The sequence below is a fragment of the Triturus cristatus genome, chromosome 10 (assembly GCF_964204655.1).
Source record: "Triturus cristatus chromosome 10, aTriCri1.1, whole genome shotgun sequence".
NCBI classification, from domain to species: domain Eukaryota; kingdom Metazoa; phylum Chordata; class Amphibia; order Caudata; family Salamandridae; genus Triturus; species Triturus cristatus.
The window spans coordinates 835865634-835879063 of record NC_140593.1 but is presented as its reverse complement, the minus strand read 5'-3'; the positions used below and the strand labels follow the sequence as shown (position 1 = coordinate 835879063).

Below are 13430 nucleotides of genomic sequence, written 5' to 3'. Positions count from 1 at the left end.
GGACGGGGTACAACAACCCGGGGCATCGGAGAGTGTGGGAGAGAAGATGCCATACCCCGTCACTCTAAGAGATTATCGCTCACCCCGGTGTCAGTCATCGCGTGAGATTCGCGCTCACGCTGTCGTTCCGGTGGTCGTCACTCAGTCTAGAGCATTCAGTGTTTTTCTCTTAGAAGGGCGTTTAACACACAAAAGACCAGTAGCGCCTTTCTTGGGAGATTCTCTGTCACCTTAGCGGGCACTCGCTGGTATCCACTTCTAATGGTACCCTGTGTTGTATCCACCGTATGTGACGCAGCTCTAGAATTTCGTATTTTAGGTTTATTTAATCATTTACCGTTTCTGTTGTTTGTCGTCTTACGTCCTGAAGCTGGATATTTTCTGCCATTGTTTAAGCGACAACACATCAATATTTAAAAGTTCTTCTGAGTGTTACTCACGGGAACTGATTCCCACTCACGTGTGGGTTGTCACTCGCTAGAAGAATTCACTGCAGCGCCTAATTAGGGTTTTCGCCGCTGTCGGTGCTTCTCACTCGCGCCAACTTAGTGTCGCTTACGGCAAGTCGTTCACTCTCACAGTCTGAGTGTCCCTCACTGTGAAGAATTCTCATTTGGAAGTATCACTCATTGAGTAAGTCCTGCAGCTATACAGTGTCACTCTCTTGTGGAATCAGATTGGCCTGCTCATTGTCACTGAAGGGATCACCAGCCTGTCACTCGGCTGTGGGTACTGCTCACCCACATCTACCAAGTGTCACTCCGTGAGGCATTCTTGTTTTCTGAGTGTCATGGCTACTATTCATTCACTGTCATCCATTCCCCTATGTTCATAGTACCACCCAGTCTGAGGATTCTAATCTCCTGTTTGTTGCTCTAGGCCGGGCTTGTAAGGCACTCCTGCCTTCCAGTCTTCGCTCCCTGGGACTGGTTGTCACTCACCTGTCTAATGTTGCTCTGTGCAAGGAAACATGAGATTTATACCCATTGTACTCTTGCTTACTCCTGGTCACTGCCAAGGATGCTCACTCACAACTTCTGAATGCTACCCAGAGCCGGTGATCGCAGTGTCATCTTAAGAATTTGTGTGGGGCCCCAGGCCAGACATACCTTGGGGTCCCCTGTTCCAACAACTTTGAATTGTATTGCCCATTTTCTGCTAATCAAATTATCTATCTATCTATCTATCTATCTATCTATCTATCTATCTATCTATCTATCTATCTATCTATCTATCTATCTATCTATCTATCTATCTATCTATCTATCTATCTATCTATCTATTCTATCTAATCTATCTAATCTATAGAGAAAGACAGTCAAATGTAAATGTAGAGCGGTTCTAATACAAAAATTGACAACAGTAACTTAAAGTGAGTGAAAAATCACACTCGTAGAGGCCCCTCGGATGGTGGGGGCCACTTCAAACTTCCCACATTGCCCATGCCTTAAAACATCTCTCAGTGATCCTCACTCACAGCCTCTGGTGTCTTTGGCTGAGAGGCAATCCCACCAATTGACTGCCCTTCCCTTTTTGCAACCCGCTTATCCCACCTCAGTGTGGGTACTGTACCCTCTGAGGGATTCTTTCTTCATCTTGTCAAGTTTCGCTCACTTAGGAAGAGACCCACTCATATCTTCTGAGTGTGACTGATTGAGATGGCAAGGCTCCCTATATGGCTACAGGTATGGATGTTCTGACCTGAAGCCTCATGCATACCCTGGGGGCCCCACATGTTCACCCACTTACAAAAAGCATCTGCTCTCATGTGCCCTGGTAGGCTTGTAACACTCCCTGGTTTCTATACCTCTTCAGTTCAAAACCGGGTTTTAGTTCAGTAGTCATTTACCTCAGCCCCATAGCCCAAGAAACAAAGGAAGCAGTGCTACCTATAAAAGACATCTGCTAGTATTGCGGTGGCAAGCTGAACCACAAGCTATAGACCAGGCCTTGGTGTGTCTAATCCAAGCTATGTGTATTTCTAAGCAAACACCACTTGCACACTACAGGAAACATACGATGGATGACTAGCACAGGAAGAACGTAGTCCAAAGGTCTTTGAAATATTAACCAAGCCTCTGAAGATGTTTCAAAGTGTCCAGATTTGAGTGGTAAATGAGTTGAAAGTGTGCTAAGCAGTCAAACATTGATAGACTTTCAGTTGGCTGCAAATGAATTGTGGCTGCCACTGTTTCAAGCATTCCAACCATTACTTGTTTTTTTTACAGAGTTTTATATAGTGTAAACTTGACCCGAATCGAGTATCAGAGCGCTTTACATAGCACCAGTTGCATTACATGAGGACACATTCTTTTTTTTTTTTTTGTTAGGCAATGGGAGATTAAGTGATTTGCCCAGAATCACAGGATGGTCTGCGTCATTGCCGAGACTCGAACCCAGTTCCCCGCGTTCGAGGTCAGCCGCCCTAGCCGTTAGGCCAACTCCTCTCTGTATTCTATTATGTATTCACACTAAACGCGATGAGTATGTTGAGGCTTGAGGTCTGTGTTTGTACCATAACCACATGTTCACAGGGGTGGCTGCTCCACTATGGCAGAAGAGCAGCGCACAGAAGAAAAATAAAATGACAAAACTATTTTATTGGCATTTTATTTTTGACTTCCAATCCGCAAGTCTGGGGCGGGGCCATGTCCCATCAGCAGCAGGGGGGAGGAGTGGTGGGTGGCACTGTAAGTGCGCATGTCCCTTCTACTATATGCCACAGGATACTTAAGGTTCAAGATGGCTGAAACCTGTATGGGTTGCTTGTGTTCCTGGCCGGATGGGGCATGGCCATATAGTTTGGATTGGGCTGTTCTTATTGGAGCATGATGAAGGTTGATTTGCATACGGTTACTACAGAGTGAACACTACTGTTGGTTGAGATTAATTGAATCATTCCCCTATTTGCTTTATTTGTTTTTATCTGGCACCAAAATACTGCAAAAGGTGCACCCAAGCATGGGTGCCTTAGTTCCGTGTGCCATAGGACACAAGCTGCACCTCACCAATGAGTCCCAACAAGACCAAAACGCCTTTTTCCCATTGAGAAAGGTGCACTCTTCCTATTGGGGCCCGATAAAGGCTGATCTGGTACACTTGGTCCTTGTCTTCTGCAGTACACTGGGCAAAAACATAATCACAGGCTAGGATATGGCCTAGGTAATTACTGTTGCTACATTGTTTCTAGCATTTCATCCATCACTTTTTTCTGTTTTTCTCTGCTACTGAAGGCCAGACTACTTCTTTGCTGACTTGTAACCTTCATGGTAAAGAACTCCAAAACAACGCACAGTTCTTCTTGGTTTAGGTGCCAATATCTTCTAATTTTCTAAGCTCTTTCATGGGCTATCCCTTCCTCACTCGCATCAGCTTGGCGCCCTTTAAGAGCTATCCCTTCCTCACTTGCATCAGCTTGGCGCCCTTTAAGAGCTATCCCCTTCCTCACTTGCATCTGCTTGGCGCCCTTTAAGAGCTATCCCTTCCTCACTTGCATCTGCTTGGCGCCCTTTAAGAGCTATCCCTTCCTCACTTGCATCAGCTTGGCGCTCTTTAAGAGCTATCCCTTCCTCACTTGCATCAGCTTGGCGCCCTTTAAGAGCTATCCCCTTCCTCACTTGCATCTGCTTGGCGCCCTTTAAGAGCTATCCCTTCCTCACTTGCATCAGCTTGGCGCCCTTTAAGAGCTATCCCTTCCTCACTTGCATCAGCTTGGCGCTCTTTAAGAGCTATCCCTTCCTCACTTGCATCAGCTTGGCGCCCTTTTAGATCTGCATACCCCTGTCTGACAGGTCTCCAAGTGAATAATGACCAGCTCATTGATGGAGAGTGTAGAACTAATCAAAAAGGAATTCAGAGTTTGTGGTTTTGGCATGTAGAAGACTAAGCTTTCCCTGGCTTTTAAAGTTTCTGTAGAGAAGCCACAATTCGCCTTCTCACGATTGTGCAGGCCATTTCCACTCTCAGAGTAAGAGTGTTCACATACTGTGCCCCAGTGTCACCCACTGAGGCAGTCTCACACCTCCGGAGTCTCGCTCTCTACCAGCAATTCTTAAAGACATTTCTGAGAGCCCCGCTTAATACAAAGCAGAATTCAAAACACCTTTCACTAGTCATGCACTTGCTTTAAGAAATTTAAGCCTCAAATATGACTTGTCACTTGTTGGCAAAGGCTCACACTCTGAAAAGCTACTCATGGTCTGTGTTTCTCACTTACAAGTCTGTTCCAGTCCGCAGGAGGGTTTATTAAAGGAGGCCCTAGACTTTTAGTATATGGAATTTTTAAGAACACACACTGATACTCGTGTCATTGCCTGATTTAGTCACTAGGATTTAATTTATGGATGGTTATCTGTAAATATATTATCAAAAGGGAGGGACGAGGAATAGTTTATTTAAAGCGGTCGTGTACCCATGTTCCTCAGGAAAATGAATATCAGAACAGAAAAGGTGGTTACTCTGGGGGCTAATTGGACCCTGTATTATAGTAGAATCAGCCGTGTCCGACCTGATGGATTAGGGGGATCCGAGTGATCAGACCGTGATGCCCTCACACACCTGGAATGGTGTCATGCTTTATCATAGGGCGTTCCTTGTCAAGGCGGCGCTACAATGCTTGACGGGCCTGTGGGCCCATTGTCGGAGATCTTTTGATCTGTTAACGCTGTAAGATGTGTGCGTGTACAGGGATTTTTATAGGGTGGTGGTGTGAGTGGCATAAAAGGGTCTAAGGGAGTCCATTTTTTTTTATTAATCCTGTTGGGATACCTTGACGCAGTAAAAACAGAGATTCTACCTCAGGGTAGGTATGTACCTTAGCTATTGTGTGCAAAGAGAAAGTGTAATGGGGTCGACGTGTTTCATGCCCTATTTGCCAGAAAGGTCAATCGGCATTTCTTCAGGATCTAAACATTACCTACCCTATTTAATGATTTCATGGGGTCAGTACATTGTTCTCTGTACCCTCTAGAGGTTAAAGATACTGCACCTGTTTTGATGCAGTTGGGGTCGATTCCACCAAGGATTCCGGGAAGAGGTACCCTTAGGAGAGGCAGAGGGCTGTGGTTCACCTACGGGGAGTGATCCTTGAGGGAGCAGTGCCCTTGACCTGCCATCGTCTGCCAGCCTGTAGGTTTGATGTGTTGATATTTGGTTATCTGTAAAACCATATTTAACAAGCATACGTTTTGTATAAAAGTCCACTTTATAGCTTGATGAGTATTATAATATGTAGGTACAGTAACCCAGGTCTCACCTCTGAAGGAGGAATTCTGAATGAACTTAATGTGCAGGAAATGGCCCATTGGGGGATAAATAGATGTATGCATTTAGGTGTATTGTATTTCTATAAACCAAACCTAGCCAAAGACAGTAGAGCGCTGACCAGTTAATATAAAAAATATAAAGTCAACAAGTGATAGTTGAGGTAGCTGGGTTATGGATGGTGAATGCATTATTTTTTATTTATTTATTTGAGTTTTATATAGTGCTGGCTGGACTCTGAGGTATCGGAGCGCTTTACATGAGGATCAGAGTTACAGGTTAACATGTTACATTTGTTTAAGAGCAATCAAAACATAAGAAACAAAGAAAAAGGGCAGAGTTACAGAAAATGCGTTATGGGAGGGGGAGGGAAGGGAGAAAACAGGGATAAGGGGAGAAACTGTGCCCGATGTCCGGCTGGGTAGGTGACGGCCGAGGGGATGAACCAGGGCCGATCTCCTCAATAGCTGAACCAAGCAGCTCCACTGGGCGTTGGACATAATGTTTGGACTCCACTGTCAGGATAGTGATCAGGTGTACTCAGAGAATGTTAGAGAAGCATGGGGGGGTTGGGGGGGGTGAGAAACCATGGTCCGAATGAACTCCAGATGCCATCTTGAGGTCAGGCACTGTCAGTCACTGTGAAAGGGTCCGAGTTGATCTTATTGAATCGGAAGAGGTCATCGCAGGTGAAGGCACGTAGCGTAGTCATTTCGCGGCAGATATTTGACTTCGGGGTTTCGCTTCATCAGCCTAGGGCATGCCCTTCAGTGGTCTCGGGGGGCCACGCCATGTTGTAGCTCCTTGGGTTGCCTCCATTCGTAGCCCCAGTGTTCTCGTGGATGGCCATTTCATCAAGGAAGTATGAAGAATGAGCTCAATGGCAGCCATCTTGGGATCAGGCAAAACGGTTATTGATCCTGTTATTTAGTGGTCTGGGCTGCTTTCACCGTCTCTTCTTCACAATATGATCTCCACACGCCCCACTGGTTCTTTTGCTGGTGTCAGACCTATGTCACAAGTTATCCTTTTAAAGGGCTGCAACTTTGGGTCCCATCGCCGCCATTTTTGGGTCAGGCGGGGTGGGAATGGATCCACCCCACGTCCTGCTGGTGTCCTGTGTGTCCACCAATGCCTCCCGCCCCAAGCTGGCGCAGGGTCCCGGCGACTATATCTCACAGCAGGGGACCTCCGCTTACATCCTCTTATTTGCCGCTCTTCCAGGCCCTCCTGCAGAGTTTGAAGCTCGCCCTTGTGCCTCCCGGTGCTTACGTATGCCCCCGCCAGCTCCCTGCGGATGCAGACTAGTCCGTCCGCTCCCTGCCCCAAGGCCAAAGGCAGCAGTCCACACCTCGGGCAACCGGCAGCAACGACAAGCCCCCCTTCAGGGCTCTCGACAGGCGCCCCAGGCTCCTCCGGTGGAGCCTTCCCCAGCAAACATACGGATTCACTGGTAGCAAACCTGTGTGCCGACCTCTGAGCAGATGCTTGATTCTCTTCTTCTTCCGACTCTCCGGCAGATCCAGAGCCGCGTGCAAGCGCTTCAGGCCTTCCTCCCCGGATCTCTGAAAATGGCGCTACCGTCTGACCTGGCCCTGGCCGTTTCGGGGCTCGCTGCGCTGTCTGGGCCATAGTCCGCTGCCCCTCACCGAAGTGCGGACTAGCTCCTGTCGGTTCCCGATTGTTTGCTCTCTATTCCAAGTTGGTGCCACCCTCGGAAATCCCAGGATAAAGCTGGCTGCAGCGCCAGGCCGCTTGGACTCCTCAAACAAGCCTCAACTTGATTATGATGTAGTGTTCTTTAAGGAATGAGTCATAAACTCTTTCCTTAAATGGAGCAGCTTTGGGGCGGTCCAGATGGCTCCAGGGATGGTGTTCCAGGTCCTGGGCTGATACTTGGAAAATGCCTGCTGTCTTGATTTGCCTTTTTTACACTTTTTAGCCTGCAGACGGATGGTGCCCTGGCTGTAGGTGTTCAGAGAATCACCAGAGATGGTGAGCTTGTCTGCAAGATTAACTAGGGTGCTGCTCATTCTGTCTTACTAAATAATTCAGCTGGTTTTGAAGATGGTGTTGACGGGCAAGGGTAGGCGATGGAGTTCCATCAGAATGGGGGGGTGATGTTTCATATTTCATCAGGACTTGGAAGAGATGTGCTGCAGCATTTTGGATCCCCTTAGAGGGTACCAGTCTGGAGTCTAGAAAGCAGTGAAAATGTGCGTTACCATAATCTTTATGCAAGAGTACGAGGGCTTGAACAGCAGATCTGAAGTTCTTTTCTGGAAAGAACATTTTCAATTTCTTTAGAAGACAAAGCTGGTACCAGTCGTGATTTTTTTTGTCAGTCTGTTCCTTGAGGATGAGGTTGGTGTCTGGTGAATCCAAGTTACTTGGCAATAGGTGAAAGTTGGGGTTTAAAGCTAGTAAGGTTCATGTAATTGAGCCGCATTTGTACTGGTTCATGTTTGTGGTTTTTGGCAATTGAGAGGAATTCTGTCATGGTTGGGTTGAGCTTCAAATAGGCACTGGACATCCAGTTCCGAATGCTGTGCCGGCAATGTTTACGGCATTGCATTTTTGAAGCAGAGGAAACTTCCAAATAGATTTGTGTATCTTCAGCATGTTGGTCAATCTTGATGCTACTATTTTTTAATCTTGCAAAAAGAACAGATCATGAATGGAGTGCTAAACAAATCAAACATTCACCCCCAGTCACATATCTGGGTTAAATCCATCTTTCTTTTGCTCAACATGCCACCACAGTTCAGACCCAGCTATATGCAAATCAGTCTTGACTCTGCTCCCCATGGGAACAGTCCAGCCCGAACTGCCAGGCCAGGTCCTCCCTGGACCAGAAACAAGAATCCTGGGACTGGTTTCGGGATATCGCCCCTCATAAGCCAGGTTAACTTGAATCCAGTGGCATAACGAGCGCAAGACCATTCCCTTCTCTCTTAGAGCGACAAATGCAAAAAGTGAATATTTGTGAATTGGGAACCAAGCAGCTCCATGTAGAGGTTGAAAATGTCAGGAGACAGTAGGGAGCCCTGTGGGGGATGGAAATCCTTTGGGGCTTTGAGGTGCCCATGTGAATACTCTGGTGTGGGTTAGAAATGTAGGAGGAGAACCAGTAAAGAACATTGCCAAAGAATCCCATTTGAGACTCCAGGGAGCATATGAGGGTTGAGTAGTCAACTGTTGCAGGCAGCTGAGTGATCCAGCAATATAAGTTTATAGATAACAGATATGTTATATTAAATAATAAAGAGTATGTTTGAAATGCTGGTGTTGTGGTCTTACACAACACAGTCTCAGATCATGTCTGTACCTCAGACTTTACTTTCAAGGGAAAAGAAAAAGTAAAATTCCTTCAGAATCACACATTGAGCACATTCCCTGATATTAAGAAGAAAGGGTTTCTGAACGTCACTAGGGCAATTAGTTTCCAGCCCAGGACTCCGATATTACTTTCACAAACAACTGCTTCTGGAAGTTGTGGTGCTGTTTTTTAGGTTGTCTACCAGACAATGCAAGCTGTCTGGTTGCAATAGACAATCTTTGAGCTTACCAACAATTTAATGGGGACTTACAGCCAGCTGATTGCTTACCATTGGTTGACTTATTGTCACTGTAAGAAATTAGATTATTTGGCATGGGTGGCTGGCCACCTCAGGGAATAATCATAACCTTTGTCAGGTTCAGCCATATCAACGTCCCTCTAGAGTAGGATTATTGGGATCAAGAGTACTTTTATGAAACAATTTTTACATTTTGATGCCTTGAAAATGACAGGACACTGTGTCTCTTGGGGCCAGATTCGGAGTTCTGAGGAATTCTCTGAAGATTCTGGGTGGCTAGAATTACTGAAACCAGTCGGAATCTCAGCCTAGAATCGATGTATAAGAAATGTGATTATTATTTGCGGTGGGAGACTACCCGACCTGAATGAATAATCACAACCCTTGTCAGTGTGAACCCTCAAAGTCACTAAATTAACCTGAGCTCAGCCTCCCGGTAGCTGTAGCACAGAAGAGACAGGCTTAATTTATGGCAATCTGTAAAGTATTTAGAAGGAACCAAAACAGTAATAAAGTCAAAATGTAAAACAATGAAAATCCCAAACTGAACTAAACAAATAGTATAACATGTAAGAAACAAAATGACACAAAAATTACAAACATTCAACGAAGGGAACCAGAGATATGAATTTTAAAGGTTGTAGGTAGAAAGCACCAAAAAAACACAAAGCACCAATGATAGTAAATGGTCGCATTAACTGGGACCTTGCCACAATTTGAGGCTGACCGTGATGTTGCGTGGGTCGGATACACCAACCAGGCTCATCCTGATCAAAGATTTTAACTTCTGACTTAGTTTTTATCTTCCAATCCGCAACAGAAGTACACTTCAAAGGCACCCCAGGATCTCAGGGGAGGCACTTTGAAAATCATAGGGTGTTCAATAAAGGCCAGCAGCAGTGTCCAGTACAGGTCCATTTGTCACTGGTCAGGTGGGTGCTTCCACTAAAAGGCACTTTGCAGCTTTTGGTCTCCCTGTAGCGACAATGGAGGTCAGCCAACTGACCCTTGGAGTCCACTTCTTTGTCCTGGGTACAAGAGGCAGCAGGCCCAATAATTCAAAGCTCCTTTCAGGTCACAGCATGTCCACTCCTTTTCTGATCTTCCAAAGATCCAGAAAGTGTTCCAAAGTGTGTGCTTGGAGGAGCCACATGTATGCCTGGTACCAACTAGTAGGTTGGAGTGACTCCTGGGCACACCCCAACCAATGGGTTAAAAGTACCTGGGCAATCCTTATCCATTTTTTCAGTAGTTCCTGTTTGCCTTACTGCAAACAGGCCCAATTGTCACGTGTCAGGGCATTTTCAAGTTAGTAAAAGTCTTTGGCCACACTCAAATTGGGCTCTGAGGGTTGAGTGTGTGTGTGTGTGTGTGTGTGGGAGGGGTTAGTGTCCTATGGTAATCCGAGTTTCCTCTCGCACCTAAATCCAGTTTGAGGCAGCTAATGTACCCACAACAAACCCAGAAACAGACATCTGGTAGGACAAAAGCAGAACTCTTCAGCAATCAGACAGAGGCTCCACAAGAATTGTCTTAGCATCTCTTTCTCTACCTTTCAAGTATGCCACATGTGTTACAAGTGGCTCAACAGACCTGTCATACGGGGTACAACTCTGTAGTGTCCGAAATGATGCCTACAGCCATAATCTGCACATTCTGTGGAGTTCTGAGGAGTCATCTCTGCCCATTCAGGACAGCCTATTGTTGGCTCCTGGGAGGCATTTCACACCTTTTTCACACTTCTTCAAGCTTTAGGCTTATGCTAATTTGCCTTCGGACAGCTAAAGCCAGTACTTAATTTGAGCCAGTGGTTTCCGGTGCTCTGCACCGGCACTTACTTGCCAACATCGGCGATTATAGGGCGAACTCGACCTAAAGGTATTGGCCTGCTTTTTATGAGTACCAGTTACGGAATAAATACATTCATCTTTTGTAGGCACAGGGAGATTACGCAATTTGCCCCGAATCACAGGATGTTAAGCCTATGCTGAGCCTCGAACCTGGTTCTCCATCTCCAAAATCGGCATTTCTTGCCATTACGCCTCATCCTCTTCCCACTTGTAGGTTTTTATGGTTACTAGTTAGTGCTGTTATAGGCAGCGCTAATAGGAGCAATGGGCTGGTGCGAGCTGCCCCCGATGAAAGACCCTGCACTTATTCTTTCACAAATTAACCACTGGTTTAGACAGCTAAAGGGTAGCATTCTAAATGTTAATTTTCCTTAATATTTATTAAAAATCAAACTTCACAGTTGGACTGGATTTTTAATAGCTATTAAAATTAAGGTTAAATTATTGTTCTAACTTTTCCTATTCATGAGATATAATATTAGTATTTAAGTTGGTACTCTGGTTTTCTACATTGGCCAGCTAAAACTGCCACACTGAAAATAACTTTTAGAGCCTTGTCACAGTGGGGACATGTTAATATCAAATTTCAACATGTCCCACTTTTGAATACTATACATCCTACCTTGGAGCTTAAACGGTTTACGAAGGTGTGACTTACTAATATTTAAAAGGGGAGGTTGTTACTTACCAAAAAGCAGCAGTTAGACTATACAGAGTAGACCTGAAGTCACTTCTGACTTGGCACTGTAATGGAAAGCCCTGGGTACACTCTGTATTCCATATATTAGGGCAGTGGTTCCCAAACTGTTTTTGACCCGTGGCTCCCTTGACCTAATTGGCAGTTGGCCGTAGCTTCCCACCATTTTTTTTTACCAGTGGGCGTGTGGGGGGGGGGGGGGGGTGGGGGGGATGTAAGCCCGACCTCGGGAGTACTTCCTGTTGTCTTCCTTAAATTAATTGGGATGCAATGAAGGTATTTAATCCTATTTGTGAGTGAATTGCATCACTTTTCCTGTTTTGCACTAGTTTTGTAACAAACCATATAGGGCACAGCGCTCTGACCACCCACTCCCCTTGCATACCGAAGCCCCGATTTATTTTGTGGCTGAAGGGCGCGCAGATGTATTTGTAATCGGTACTAGCTTTTTCGTAAAAGGGGAAAAACAAACTTTTCTTTTATGTGCTGATATGTTTTCTCATCGAGAATGTAAATGCGGCGTGAAATCAGGCGTGGGCAGCTGTATTGAAGCCAGTGACCATAATTCAGAAATATTTGAATGTATTCCCTTTTCAGGGACCATCCGAGAGTTCTACTGGGTTTGGTCTAGAATAGATTAGAAAAATGACGATGGCCCTGTCTGTAAACGCACATTTGAAGATATTTTTAAAACAAAATACACTTTTTTAAAATTTCATTGTAAATGCATATTCCAGATTAAATATATGGAATATGCATTTACAATTAAATTAAAAAAAAAAGTGTATTTTGTTCAAAAAAACATCTTCAAATGTGCGTTTACAGACAGAGCCATCGTCATTTTTCTAATCTATTCTTGACCAAACCCAGTAGAACTCTCGGTTAATCTGGAGTTAAGACGGAGCCACTCGGTGTTATCATTGCATACTTGAGGAAAAATGCACCCAACAGCCAAACACGCACGCCGAAATTAATTTAATATACCCCATCAAACTCTCGCAAATGGTTGTGGGCTGACCCTGAATGACTTTCGCCAAAATTCTTCAAAATTGTGTACAATTGTGTCCGAGCATTGTAGCTATGAAAGTTGCCTCCTCTTGTTTAGCGCCATCACGAGCTGTGCAGTGGGGGCAAATATTTTAAAACGAAAGCACAGTAGCTGAATTTAAAGCAGCACTAATAATTATTTCAGACTCATTAAATAAAAACGCTATGCATCTGGAACATTCAAAAGTGAATACCGTGCTCCCAATATTATTAATTTAAAGCGGCGGATTGCAACCCAGCAAGTACACCGTCACAGACTAAAGCGGTCGTATGAATGGATCATCGCTGAGGTCGAGGAGCTTAAAACTGCTCAGTAAATGGCCTGAGCTTCGATCTTGGCCTTCTTGCTTTTATGCCGGCGCTCCCAACATTCAACTCCCGTACTGTTGTACGGACCACACAGGAATCCCTCCCAACCCAGTACCAACACTCCAGCAGCCCTAGTGTTACTTAAAACAGACTTCACTTTCTCACTTACCTATTTCCTTGCGAAGAGGGTCCCACGAGGCACGGCAGCAATAACACTCCTCAAACAATGGTCAGAGCTGCGTATGGCGTATGTATGCCAGTAATGCGGAGACTACGCCTCTGAAAGCACGTACGACGCGTGCGTACGTACGCACGTATGGCGGCAGTGCGCTCTTGGGCCAAACCATTTCCCACGATTATGCAGGTGGCATTTCTACATTTCTAGTGCTGCGCCTGCAATTTCCCACATCGTGCCGCGGCGCCCCTGGCAACTCATAACGGCGCACCGGGGTGCCACGGCACACAGTTTGGGAACCACGGTATTAGGGACTTATAGACTAGTTAAATATACCAATCAGGAATAGGCCAATTCAACCATATTTGAATGGGGAGAAAATGCACTTTACTGCCGGTTAGCAGGGGTAAAATGCAGACAGTTCTAAAGCCAGCAAAAAAAAATAGGGCTCAACACAGACCAGGGTGATCATGCAGAGAAGGGAGATTTCCCACAGCCACTCTTATTGCTTG

General features: G+C 45.4%; 1 protein-coding gene across 2 annotated transcripts in view; it reads left to right on the top strand.

The window, feature by feature from the left end:
- Nucleotides 1–13430, top strand: part of GLIS2 (GLIS family zinc finger 2) — a 219541-nt gene that overhangs the window by 128303 nt on the left and 77808 nt on the right. The window lies entirely within an intron of this gene.